Below are 14,214 nucleotides of genomic sequence, written 5' to 3'. Positions count from 1 at the left end.
ACACCGCATGTCTCCACATGCGCATCTGGCTATATGGACGAGGCTTGACGCACATGCGCACCCGTGTCAACTCACGCCTGGCTCTGCATTTCAAACAAATGTTAATTCTATCTGACTGCTTTACTAATTTCACTTGGATGAAAAGAAACATTCAGAACTTGTTTTTAAAATCCCAAATAGGCCTACTTAAAAATTAATAAATCAAGCTGTGTAACCTATTTACCATTTTAATAATTCACTAATACAATAGAACATTTTATGGATTTAAGGGTTATAATGGGCGTTGTATTTGTTTTAGTGAAAACTATAATAGTGTACACTGGTATTTGGATTCTATTGGTGTGGTGTAATCTGGCAGTTGGCAACCTATAGAACAACAGTAATTCCTATATCAATAATACCCAAGACTGCAAAAATGAATTTTGTAATGGTTTTAATGGAAAGAATTAGAATTTATCTAATGGTTTTGATTGTTTTTTTTCAGCAGGGTAAGTATACCCCATACTGTGCAGCACACTATTGACAATATTGAGTTGAAGCTTGTCGCAAATCAAATCGCAATCGCAATGTCTGTCAAAAAAATCTCAATGAGATATTTTCCCCAAATTGCACAGCCCTACCGTCATGGTGTCTACAAGATACTATCCGTCTCGGTGCGATGGCATATCAACTGCCTAGAGTTGTTGACTGTGCTACTTGTACTGAAGAGGCAACAACCTCTCGTGCAGGACAAGCACGTGCTGCTCCGGTCGGACAGCACAACTGCTGTAGCGTATATCAACCACCAGGGTGGCAACCACCAGCAGTTAACACGACTCACCCGACGCCTCCTCCTTTGGAGTCAACAGGTGATCAGCTCCCTGCGAGCCACACATATCCCAGGCGACCTGAACTAGACAGCCACCGCGTTCTCGATCACTTAAGTCGTTAAGTCGATCACTCAGGCCAGGGCCCTTGCCACTAGGCGGCTATACGCCTATAAGTGGCGCCTGTTCTCGTCCTGGTGCTCTTCTCGAAGAGAAGACCAGCAGAGTTGCTCGGTCGGGAACATGCTGTCCTTCCAGAGACTCGAAAGTAATCTCTCCCCTTCCACACTGAAGGTGTATGTAGCCACTATTGCCGTTCATCATGACCCAGTTGCTGGTAAGTCTCTAGGATAGCACAACCTGATCATTAGGTTCCTAAGGGGCACGAGAAGGCTACCGCCTCGGCCGTGCTTCGTACCCTCTTGCGACCTTGATGTGGTCCTCAAGAGGCCCCCCTTCGAGCCCCTCAGAGATGCTGCTCTTTCTCACCTCACGATGAAGACTGCTCTCCTGATGGCGTTCAAGAGGGTAGGGGACCTACAAGCATTCTCAGTGTCCACAGATTGCCTGGATCTCGGGCCCGGTGATTCTCACTTTATCCTGAGACCCCGGCCTGGCTACGTGCCCAAAGTTACCACCACTCCCCCTAGAGACCAGGTGGTGAACTTGCAGGCGCTCCCCACCAGGGAGGAAGACCCAACCCCATCCATGTTGTGTCCAGTACGCACATTGCGCCTCAAAACAGAGATTGGCACACTGGATCATGGACGCCGTCACTACAGCGTATCGGTTCCAAGATCGCCCGTGCCACTGGCTCAGGGCGCCTCTCTGGCAGACATCTGCAGAGCTGCGGGTTGGGCTACGCCCAACACCTTTGCGAGGTTCTACAGCCTCCTACAAACTCCTTCAGTCCGCACATTTCTCCCATGAATTCTCCCCTAAACGGCAAGACCATGTTGGTATCTCCACTAAACTCCTCCCTATGGTAGGAAGTGGTCTCTGTAGCGTGTCCCCCATTTGAGGAAGTAACGCTTACCCAGTGGCCTTACGGTACCGGGCAGCTTCTCGCTGTTAGAGAAACAAGGCGCCGCCTGTGAGGGCCGAAGGCAGGGGCTTCCCACCTTTTCAAAAAGCTCTGGGACCCCCTACCTATCCACTGGTAGGTTAAAATTTTGCGGTAGTGCTCACGTCTGACACGCCCAGGCCAGTCACCGTCGCTTCACTAGAGATTGTGACACGGCACAGCACCGTGGCGTTTTCCATAGGAACCCCATCTGTCGGTTCGACACAACGTCGTGAGACCGACAGAAAGGGAACGTCTTGGTTACGGATGTAACCTCAGTTCCCTGATGGAGGGAACGAGACGTTGTGTCCCTCATGCCACAACACATGCCGCCCGCTGCAGCAGTCGAGAGAGATATCAGGCTCGTCAGACCAAAAGGTGAATGCAGCACGCCGTCTCCCCTTTATACCTGGATATCCGGGGGCGGAGTCCGGCATGCAAATTTCATTCGCCAATTTCATTGGGCTTTTCTAAAATAGTCGGAAGTTGATAGTTTCTCAAGACGAACCCCATCTGTTGGTTCGACACAACGTCTCATTCCCTCCATCAGGGAACGGAGGTTACATCTGTAACCAAGACGATCTGTAGTATCAACATGTAGTTGCCATAAGCACAGCAAGTGTTTGATATCTGATTATACACTGTCACAAAAAATGTGCAAAATTTGTACCTTTAGGGGTACAATGGTTTGTCACTGGGGCAGTACCCTCAAAGGTACACCCATTGTACCCTTTCACATGGGTACATTTCAGTACTTTGAAAGCATGTACCTTTCAAAGACAAATGTGTACCTTTGATGACTAAATTGTACCTTATACTGCTATGTTACCATAATGTACCTTTTAAAAAGGTGTAAATTTGTCCTTTTAAGGGTATTGCCCCAGTGACACGTTGAAAAACAGTTAACATTTCATACACTTACGTTTTTTTTAAACAGCAAGAATCAACAAATATTGAGCCTGTTTTTTCAAAATCAGCACATTCATTTTTGTACCATGTAATAAAAACGTCTCGGGTTACTTGGCTGTAACCCTGTTCCCTGAAAAGCGGGAACTAGATGCTGCGTTTCAAAACGCTATGGGAACATTCTTTGTTCGACCGGTTGTGAAGCACGTGTGCCAAACACACCAAAAATTGTCTTTAATAACCTCGGTGGGTGACGTAATTAATTACACGTACCTGAGGTCTATAAATACCTGTGAAACGGATATATCCTCAGGTTCAAACTTTGTCTGAAAGTACGTCCAAGCACAACTACAGTGCGGCATTGAGGCGCAGCATCTCGTTCCCACTTTTTCAGGGATCAGGGTTACAGCCAAGTAACCCGAGACGTTCCCTATCAAAAGCTACTCTCGATGCTGCATTTCAAAATGAGAATACCAATGCTGCCACACTGGAAGTGTCTTGACCCCCAAGGTTGTGTAGTGTGTGCGCACAGACATTGAAGAGGCCTCAGACCTGACTCTGGGATGTCGACTCAAGGACACGTGAGCCCGGAGTGGCGTGGATGTCCATGCTATAGAATTTGACAAATGTGCACGGCCCCATGTTGCATGGATCTGTACACAATTCCTGGAAGCTGAAAACATCCCAGTTCTTGCATGGCCAGTATACTCACTGGACATGTCACCCATTGATTATGTTTGGGATGCTCTGGATCGGCGTATACGACAGCGTGTTCCAGCTCTTGCCAATATCCACCAACTTCGTACAGCCATTGAAGAGGAGTGGACCAACGTTCCACAGGCCACAATCAACAACCTGATCAAATCTATGCGAAGGAGATGTGTTGCACTGCATGAGGCAAATGGTGTTCACACCAGATACTGACTGGTTTTCGGAGCCCCCCGGACTGTAAAACTGCACATTGTAAAGTGGCCTTTTATTGTGACCAGCCTAAGGCACACCTGTGCAATAATCATGCTGTCTAATCAGCATCTTGATATGCTACACCTGTGAGGTGGATAGATTATCTCGGCAAAGGAGAAGTGCTCACTAACACAGATTTGTGAACAATATTTGAGAAAAAGTCTTAGATCTTTGAGTTCAGCTCATGAAAAATGGGGGCAAAAACAAGAGTGTTGTGTTTATAATTTTGTTCAGTGTAGTAAGTCTGCTGACATCCAAAGTAATGAGGTTAACCCTGCCATTTCTCTCGGCAGCTTTGTGAATAGGTTTAAGAAAAATTTCTTAACTAAAAACTTTTACCGCTATTTAGGATAACTCCTAGTGCTAAAATGCAATGATTTGTGAATATGTGTATATAATGTTTATTTATATGTGAAATTTACTAAAGGAGCATTAATTTAATATTTTTAAAATAGATTTAAATATACCAGTAAACTAATATGTTAACAAATATTAAGGATTCATTTATGGACATATATTGCAAAACAATATATGTGCATGTAAACTTATTTACATAAGGAAATAAATAGATGTAAATTTGTCCATTACACACATACAGTATATATACACATGTTTAATATTTGTGAAAAATATTAAAAAGTGGCCAAAATCTAATATTTCGATATATTTTTAACATGTATTGCAAAATAGATTTACATATACATATAAAATCTATTTTTTCCTATTAAATATTTTAACATTTAAATATACAAAATATATTGATTTTTAATATATTTCAACCTATGTAACTTCTGTATGGGTACCTTTCCCCCGTTATGGTGAAACACAAGGCATGTGTATGTAACTTGCAAGTAATTCTATGAAGCACCCCACATCTTCACATGTCGCCACAAAATTAGTAATGTTAGCTGAAAACAGAGTTTTCGTTTTAAAACGGTCTTCAACCACACTAGCGTTTTTAAGTGTTTTCCAAATGCTGCCTATGCACACTGAAACGTGCTGAAAACGTATACATCCATGCTGCCCAGTAAAAGTGACCTATTTGTCAGTAATGGTGAACCATACCCGAAATGTGACTTCTGCACAAGTGTCAAAGAACTTACATGCTTTTCAAGGGTGCCTTCGTTGGTTCCTCATGGTGGCGGCTGTCTGCGGGCACAGGTGTGCCACGACTGCTCGCTCAACCTGGGATACATCAACATATCCCATAGCTGCCCCAGTGTTGAGGGAAGTCAAGGCGACGGAGCTCATCTGATGTGAACGCGCCGTGAAGGGGGTGTTACAGGTCTTTGTGAGCTCGTCATGAACCTCCGGGAAGAAAGATACCGGGGCGGAACGCAGCATGGTACCGCCACCCCCTTTTCGGCGTGTTCACGTCAGACGAGCTCCACTGCCTTGACTTTCCTCGATGCTGGGCCGCTAAGGGCTATGTGATGTACCCCAGGTTGAGTGTGCAGTCGCGGCACACCTGTGCCCGCAGACAGCCGCCACCTGGAAGGACCGACCAAGCCCTTCCAAAGCGTGCAAGTCCAAAGTGTACAAGCTGCCCCCGCTCGAGGGAAGACACGATTCAGCTGCCACTCCGGCCAATCAATCCGGCCGAGAGACACCTATGGCTCAGCCTTGCGCAGATGTGAGATGCCGAGAAAATATGCTTTCTCAATGCGCCCGTCGTGCAGGGTGGGCTGTTTGGTGACACCGTCAGTGAGCAGTTCTTCATGGTGAAGAAGCATTTGCTTCCCAGGAGCCCCGCCCCTCCTATCTCGCCAGGTCCAGGTGGTGAGCTTGCAGGCGCTCCCCATTGGGGAGGAAGACCCAACCCCTGCAGTGTTGTGTCCAGTATGTGCCCTGCGCCTCTACTTGGACCGCACGCAGAGCTTCAGAAGCTCTGAGCAGCTCTTTGTCTGTTTTGGAGGACAGCAGAAAGGGGGGGCTGTCTCCAAACAGAGATTGGCCCACTGGATCGTGGACGCCATCACTTTGGCGTTTCAGTCTCAGGTTCTCCCGTGCCCACTGGCATTGAGAACTCCACCCGTATTAGTAAGTATTAATTCAGATATTAGTACATGATTGTTCATGGACCGTTATTGTAAAGTCTAACCCATACATATACAGAGCACTTCATGCTTCCTGCTGCTGACCAACTTTATGGAGATGCAGATTTCATTTTCCAACAGGACTTGGCACCTGCACACAGTGCCAAAGCTACCAGTACCTGGTTTAAGGACCATGGTATCCCTGTTCTTAATTGGCCAGCAAACTCGCCTGACCTTAACCCCATAGAAAATCTATGGGGTATTGTGAAGAGCAAGATGCGATATGCCAGACCCAACAATGCAGAAGAGCTGAAGGCCACTATCAGAGCAACCTGGGCTCTCATAACACCTGAGCAGTGCCACAGACTGATCGACTCCATTGCCACGCTGCATTGCTGCAGTAATTCAGGCAAAAGGAGCCCCAACTAAGTATTGAGTGCTGTACATGCTCATACTTTTCATGTTCATACTTTTCAGTTGGCCAAGATTTCTAAAAATCCTTTCTTTGTATTGGTCTTAAGTAATATTCTAATTTTCTGAGATACTGAATTTGGGATTTTCATTAGTTGTCAGTTATAATCATCAAATTAAAAGAAATAAACATTTGAAATATATCAGTCTGTGTGTAATGAATGAATATAATATACAAGTTTCACTTTTTGAATGGAATTAGTGAAATAAATCAACTTTTTGATTATATTCTAATTATATGACCAGCACCTGTAATCCCAACGCAAACCGATTAAGTAATTGTCAATTTTACATAGATTTTAGTGGGATTGAATACAATCAAATGAGGTTTGGACAAAATGTATAGCCATTGTATTGTTTTAGCTCATTTTAATGAAGTAATATGAAACAAGCAATAACATTTTTTTTGTCTGTATTACATACGAAATTATTATTTTTTAATCTGATTCAATGACAGTCCAGATGCATCATTAAAAAGTTTGAATGGAGGTGAAGCAGAATTTATTTGCTACTAACATTCTACTTAGTTCTTCTGCAGGTCTGACCATTTTGTGGAGGTGCTGTGTAAACTTGTTTTTCATAATGAACAGGCAAACAAAATGTTTCAATGGCCTCACAAGCAACAACCACATATGTAATCTCAAACTGAACTACATATACACAATTTCCATTTATTAAATTGCTTTGAACAACAAACACCAAGAACGTTTTTGTACTGATGCACAGGTTACCTTTGTATGTAATGCCTTCACCATTGCAGATTTTCATAATACTTTGGGTGTCCCTTATATGGAGGAAGGATTGTTTTTTATTCGGTTTTCTGTCACAAAGTCCCATTGAAACAAGATAACGTCCCCATTCAGTCAGCTTTGTTGTGTCGAAATTGATTAAGAGGATGTGTCTGCTCATAAAAGTATTAAATGCACTTTTATTTGGAGACCTTTGACAGGGAGTTGACCGATTAGGATAAATGTTAATTTCAGGTTGAATGTTGCTGGAACATTGTGGAACAGTGATGAGAAGCAAGAACAGAACCGCGGATCTCATCCTGAAAACATATAAGGGACAGCACAGTGACATTTTTTACAATGCAGCTGCTAATGAAAAAAAATCCATGCCATAATTACTAAGAACAAACCTCTTGCTACTACACACTTTATTGTCTGAAATAACATATTCGTCATAATACTAATCTGAATACATTGTGTCTCAATCAGCTCTCTTGTAGTCAGAGCACTGATCATTTTAAGGGCTGTCTCATTTACAAAATCCTTCCTGTTCACTGAAAAAAACATTTGTTTCCCAAATAAATATAGATGTATCTCCCTATGTTCCTTTACCAGAAATCCTTTTTTAAAGCTGTCTAACCAAAATCACACGAGAACCAGTGGCGGTTCTAGCTTCTATGGTGCCATGGGCAAAACCCCCATTTACGGCCCCCAACTGCTTCCCCACCCGCCAGCATGAAACGCAACATTTTGCACTTGCTTTAATGATTATAGATATTTTAAAAAACACAAATAATTATTTAAGCACACAAAGTTAATTGTGTTTTAACTAAACAATAAAAACTAAACTTTCATTAAACCCTGACTTGTTTTGCATTCTCAAGACAGGTCATCCGTTACATAAGTGATATGTCATATAAACTATAAGCACATTAAACTTATAATGAAAATTATTGCTGCATGCATACTTTCATTTTCTGCACTTTTCTCCTCCCCTTTTTTCCTAATGTGGGTAGCTGAAGGCCTTTTCTCAACTATAATGACTTTTGAATGAGATGTGTTGTTCAGGTTAATGTAGCTCTGCGCAGACGTGTCTATGAGGGGCCGTTTAGGCATTAATTATTGAAATGACTCTTACAAACACTAGTGAAATAAAGCATAGCGAAATTCATTCATATGTATTAATGAAATACATCTTACAACTGCAATCTTTTACAAATACTAGCGAAAATCATTAACGTGTATTAATGAAAAGTCTTTTACAAACATCAGTGAAGTTCACTCACGTGTACTACTAAATAACCTTTTACAAATACTATTCATATGCATGCGAAACAGCCTCTTATAAACACTTGTGCACTACTGAGGCAACATATTGCAGGTATAGTTGATGAAAGATTTCAGTGTAGTTGATGAGAGCTTATTTCACTTGAAAAGGAAGCTGCACCCGCACTTCCGTTTAGTTTGATTTGAGCCTGGGCAAACCTTTGTAACAATACCGTACATATATTGCTGTGTCACAAAATATAGTTTTATGAATTCGTTAGAGCACAACGTGGTTGTTTAAACTCACAATCTGAGGTCGAATTATAAAGTCGCTACTGTTTAAAAATGTGCTCTGTCGTTTTCTAAGGTTTAAGGTTCGCACTGTCAGTGGTCACACGAGTCACGACCCGCTGAGAACAGTAATATCTGGCAGCACATGTAACTTGTCGCTGGTTCTGATGTCTCGACACACAGATTATGTATTAAATATCTTTTGTTTTAGGTATAACGGGGGTCTTTTGGCTTTTCATCTTGCCTGCGCGGTGTGACAGAGCTCGCGCTATGCGGAGCTGACTCGAGACATTTACCTTGCACGTGAACTGCGCTCATATTCTGGTTTTATCTGCTCATAGTATTCTTTATTTAGAAGGTGTGTAGTGAATTTCGCCATATTATCACTCTTTAAGTGCACAGATTGAGCTTCGTTGAGCGTTTTAAAATGTCCCTAAATCTTATTGTTCCCATACTATGATAAGGTATAGTGAGCCTCACACCGCGCAGTTTATTGGACAGATTGTGACTTCCCTAATTCTGATTGGTTTATTTATTGCGGATGCTGATACATGATTGGTCTTTATTTCTAAATCCCGCCTTCATCATCCCGAACCCTTACCATAGTAGGGGCGAATACATTTAATGACATTTTAAAACGCGCAACAAAGCTCAATCTGTGCGTTTAAAGAGTAATAATAAATGGCATATATCAATAAAGAATACTACGAGCAGGTAAAAGCAGAATATGTGCGCAACATGCAAGGTAAATGTCACGGGTGCATAGTCACACCGGACAACCAAGATTTAAAAGTAAATTAGCCTAAAGGATTAAAGCTTTGCCTAATCAAGACACTGTTGTAGTTAACAATTTGTTTAGAAACAAGGGCAGCAAAAAGACCCCGTTATACCTAAACGAAAGATATGTAATCTGTCGAGACATGAGAACCAGCGCAGTGGCGCCCCCAGGATTTTTTTATGGGGTGGCACAAAGGGGCCAGTACAAGTCTTAGGGTGGCACATTTAAAAAAAAATGTATTATGCCTGAATCTAATGGTTAAGAGTTTGGGCATTGCCATTAATACTACTGGGATCATATAAAGTTATTAGCCTTCTAGTCTTACGATTTACGGTGTAAGATTTACGTTTTACGATTTCTAATTTAATCTACTAATATTTTCAGTGTTTGATCGATACATGCTAATTCGCTAACTGTTCTACATACTGTATATTAGACTATATTAGACTAAATAAAAAATGATAGTAATAGATGCCAAAAACTGCAAATCCAATAATTTAAAGATCAGATGATGGAGTAATATTAATCTACCAAACATGTGTAGTCATCGATCAACGTGTGAGCAGCATAAAAAGCTAAATTTAAATCCAAAATGCCATTGCCAGTTTGCCACTAGAGTTAGCCTAATCTCAGTTAACGTTAGCCAAACATATCTGAGCTTCTTTTAGTTACAGCCCAGCATTAAAGGTGATTATCTAAGCTTGATACAATACGTTTATATAACCAGGGATGCACATAAATGGTGCGCATGCGCGACCAAAATTAAAAATGCGCTCTGTAGATAAATTTAGAACACTCATTTGCGTACTGACATTGTTGAAACCTTTTGATGCACAATCACTGTTTTAGACCGAGTAAATGTAATACTGGATAAGATTTCCGTTTGTACTGAATGCTGCTAAAACTACCGATATCTCGTTAGTTCCCGGTGATAAACGGGACCTGGGTGTAAATGATGAAAAACGGAGTATTGGTAGCTCCGCCTTCGTTGGTTCTGCTTTCGTTACTAGAGAAGCACGCGGCACGCGCAGCCTCTGTGAATGTCTGGAACTGCGCTGCGCTGCACATCTACCAAAACACCGCTTCTCTTAAACTTTCTAAAAGGACAAGCTGTTTAAACGTGCACACAGCTTGTGTTTCTCTATGCTATACTCGATCCTAGCTCTGCACCGCAAGTCTCCATGTGCGTTCGCAAGTGCACTTCCCAGCCACCTGCCAAAAACCAAAAAGTTTGTCGTTTTAGGTTTCAAAATTGGTGTTGAAAATTAATATTTACTAATGTGAAAAACAAGAAGAAATACATTATCATTGTATTTTAAGTGTACTTTAAAATAATATAAATATAGTATTATCCCACTTTATTATTTTGTTTATTTTTCATTAAAAAGTAACTACTTTTTTACTTTTATTTTTAATAGGTAAATATAATTTGTCACACTATGTGCAATGTGAGCACCAAACCGAATCTCCAGGTGCTCTCTTGAGAACCAGATAGAAAAAATTATGTGCACCCCTGTATATAACCTATGAGAAACTGAGTTTTACTGACTAGTTTGTGAGTTTCGTCTCCAACCCTCTACTCCTTTCATGCGTGCTGACTGAACAGGAGCGAACATGACGTCACGTGCGTTGAACTTCGGCTGCCGTGAGCACGTTAAACGAGAGGGGAGGGGTTGAGATCGTATTCTACATAACACATTATACGAGTTAATTTATTTTTTCAAAAATACTATTATTCTAATAAAAAATAAAAAAATCTTATTCTGGTGGACCAATGGGGGCCAGTGACCTTTCTGGGGGGGCCTCGGCCACTAGTCATTTCAATAATGACTCATACTCCTCATACTCTTGCGCTACTTGATGTCACGTGCCGATCAGTCAGCGCAGCACGAAGCACTGCATAAAGTCAAACACATCTCTCTGGGTGGGGCATGGACGCTGTGAGTCCCGATCAGGTTTGACTGACCGGACAGCACAGTGACATGGAATGATTGACGTATCGGGCAAATGAGCGGTAAAACCCATTGCATTCAGTGTTTTTTTGGGCTGCCTCATGCCACCCCCTTCAAAATGCCGCCTGGGCGGCTGCCCACGTCTCCCACACCTGAGTCCGCCACCATACGAGACTCAATAAACGATGAAATGCAACAGAACTTTTGACAAAAGACAAACGTTTATTTGATCTTATATAAACCCATATTGCTAGGAACAATTTACTAAACACTTAAATTAATACCGACTTAATTTATGCACGGATATGAATAATCAGATTGTTTTTCAGACTGTACTTTAACCAAGTCATAGAGAAGTCAGTTTTGCCTGTTATTGATAAATATCAGTTGTGATGTATCACAACATGCTTAGTCACGTCACAGTGTCCCAATGTCCCAATCTGAATTGAGCTAGGGTCCATACCAGCGCCCGACTATGTGTAAATGATATACTGATCAATGATCTACAGAGCTGATTGAGACATAGCCATTGACACAATCTAAATTCATTACAATATGCAACTATGCCTGCAAGTTTACCTGCTTAATTCCTGAGAAGTTGATTACACTGCTTGTTCAGGGTCTGCTTAGCAAGGCTTACTTCCCTCTTCAGTATTTTGTGCTGTGAAAGAATGAAATGTGTGAAATTGTTTTAACAATGCTTCTTCTCATGCAATCTATTTGTTTGAGATCAGTATTTTCTACAATGCAACAAAGTCATTCAAACCTGTACTTCTGCTGTTTTTGAGCTTGTGTAAATGGAAGTTTTTTGTTGAGTTGAAGGTCAGCAAGTGCCAGAAACGCTCAGCTGACTCTGATATTTATTAGGTTGAAAAGAAGCAGGTGTGAAAATTCACTGCAATTTTTCGATATAAGTGATGCTGCAATAGAGTGCTTAAGATGAGCTCTTCACACTCAGTCCATGTGGTTTACACTTAATGAGCATGTTTAACAGAAAGAAAATCACAAGATATAAACTGTTGAGTTGGCAAAAAGTTTCTATTACTACATGAGTTTGTTTTAATATGTTCAAGTCTTTTGACCTATTATGAATATGCTCTGAATAAAATTAAAATGCATGAATTGATCGAAAACATGAGAAACGGTCATGAGTTTTAGTGTCTGTAGGTTCTGTGTGCTAAAATACTTCATTGTATACAGGGGCCTAGCAAGCTTTTCAAAAGTGCGGGGGATGGATGTGGTTTGTTTGTTAACAATAAAAATGATTAATACAATGACAGAAGGGTACAAAAGGTATAACATACAAGATATAAAAAGCTTCCCATTTAAATGAGTGATACTAGAAAAGTATAAAAACACACTCGGTGGTAAGCTTGATAGTGACATGGGTCTGACAGGACTGTGACTGAGACTGCTAAATTTTGCTTACTTGCGCCTTGAAAAGGGGAGATTTAAAAAAAATGCCCACACAAAGCTTTTTCTCTGGTGGTATAAATAATGTAACAATTTACTGTTTTGAAACATTAAAATAATATACACTTTTCTTTCATAGTTCTTCAACAGGTATGCAAACAATGACATCATTTCTCACTTTTTTCTCCTCAACAGGTACATTCAAACACAACAGGTAAGTATCCACAAAAGTATTCAGCTAAGCAACAAACAATGCTCAAAATATCTAAATCAATTGCACTGGCAATAAATACACTGCTTAACAATGACAATTTGTCCCTCCTCATCGTCAATTCCCTGCCTTCTTCATCACAGTTACTTCATACATTGCATGCCACATAACCGAATTTAGCTAGCTGCTGAACAATATCCCAATTAGCAATTAGCATTAGTCTAAAAAACGAAATATAATACAGAAAACACTCGACATGTCAACAAAACATAAACAGAACATCTTCCCAAACACATATCATGCTTATTTAAAAACCTCGAAAGCATAAACACTTATTCAAAGTACCTGGAAAAGGGAGATGTAAATAACGATAACCATAAATTCCCGCCTCCTCAGCACGAGCTGACCGATAAATAAATCTAACACACCAAGAGAGGCGGGACTTAAGGCAGAACAGCCAATCGTCAGCCGGTCACACTCAAAGCCGGTGTCATGTTTGAGAGGGAGGGGAGGGGAGAGGAGGCAGCTGCAGCGAGCGCAGAGCGCAGACACAAACGGAGCGGCAAGAGAAATGGAGGAGCGACTGCTGTAAGGCATTTGTGCAAAACTGCAGAAAAAGTGCGGGTGTTGAACCCTCTCACCGGGAAAAGTGTGGGTGTATTAGTGCGACGCCCCTGATTGTATACCAGCTTAATCATTAACTTTAAAAGTGTAAGTAATTCTGATTCCGCCTGTCCCCTAAATTGTCTGGGCACGGCCCTGATATATGACCCACAAAGATTAAGCGTCATGGTCCAGCTTTCTTGTTCATGATTTTCTAGTCTTGTGGCAGGATCGTGACAGATCCCTTGTGTTTAGTGTGAGAAAGTCATGGTTTGTTTATCATTGACATTCCATGTGCTTTCTCGTGTCTCGTCATTGGCCCCGCCCCTCTCGTTTCCCGTATTGCCTTCCTGCCGTGTCTCATGTTCCTCACCTGCCCCTCGTTATCTTCCTTTGTGTGTCTCCCTATATAATACCCTCGTCTTCATTGTCCTGTGCTCGATCGTTGTACCTTGTACTTACCTGTTTGTGGAAGTCTTCGTGTTAGCTTGTGTTCCTGATTCCTGTTACCTTGCCTTGTCATTGTCTGTGGCTTTACCCTGCCCTCCCCTGCCTTGTTACCCTTCCGTGTTTTGTAAGACGTTTTGTCGTGTTTTTTTCAGTTAGGTTATTTGCTGTTCTTGTTTTACGTTTTGCCCCCACGTGGGAAGTCTTTTGTTTTGTATGTATACAGTATATATATATTTCTTAGTTATCATGCAGACTTGCAGTCATATTATAACTGAAC

At 41.5% G+C, this 14,214-nt stretch overlaps 1 long non-coding RNA gene across 1 annotated transcript; it reads right to left on the bottom strand.

Annotated features, from left to right (window-relative positions):
- Positions 1 to 6,660: 6,660 nt before the first annotated feature.
- Positions 6,661 to 13,286, bottom strand: LOC130546518 (uncharacterized). The gene is made up of 3 exons (XR_008961782.1): positions 13,230 to 13,286; positions 11,840 to 11,921; positions 6,661 to 7,293 (listed from the first exon to the last, which is right to left on the bottom strand). It is a non-coding gene; the product is annotated as an uncharacterized LOC130546518 (long non-coding RNA).
- Positions 13,287 to 14,214: the final 928 nt, after the last annotated feature.

Source organism: Triplophysa rosa, linkage group LG22, assembly GCF_024868665.1.
Source record: "Triplophysa rosa linkage group LG22, Trosa_1v2, whole genome shotgun sequence".
Lineage (NCBI taxonomy): Eukaryota > Metazoa > Chordata > Actinopteri > Cypriniformes > Nemacheilidae > Triplophysa > Triplophysa rosa.
The sequence above is the reverse complement of the archived record's forward strand: the minus strand, read 5'-3'. Positions and strand labels throughout refer to the sequence as shown.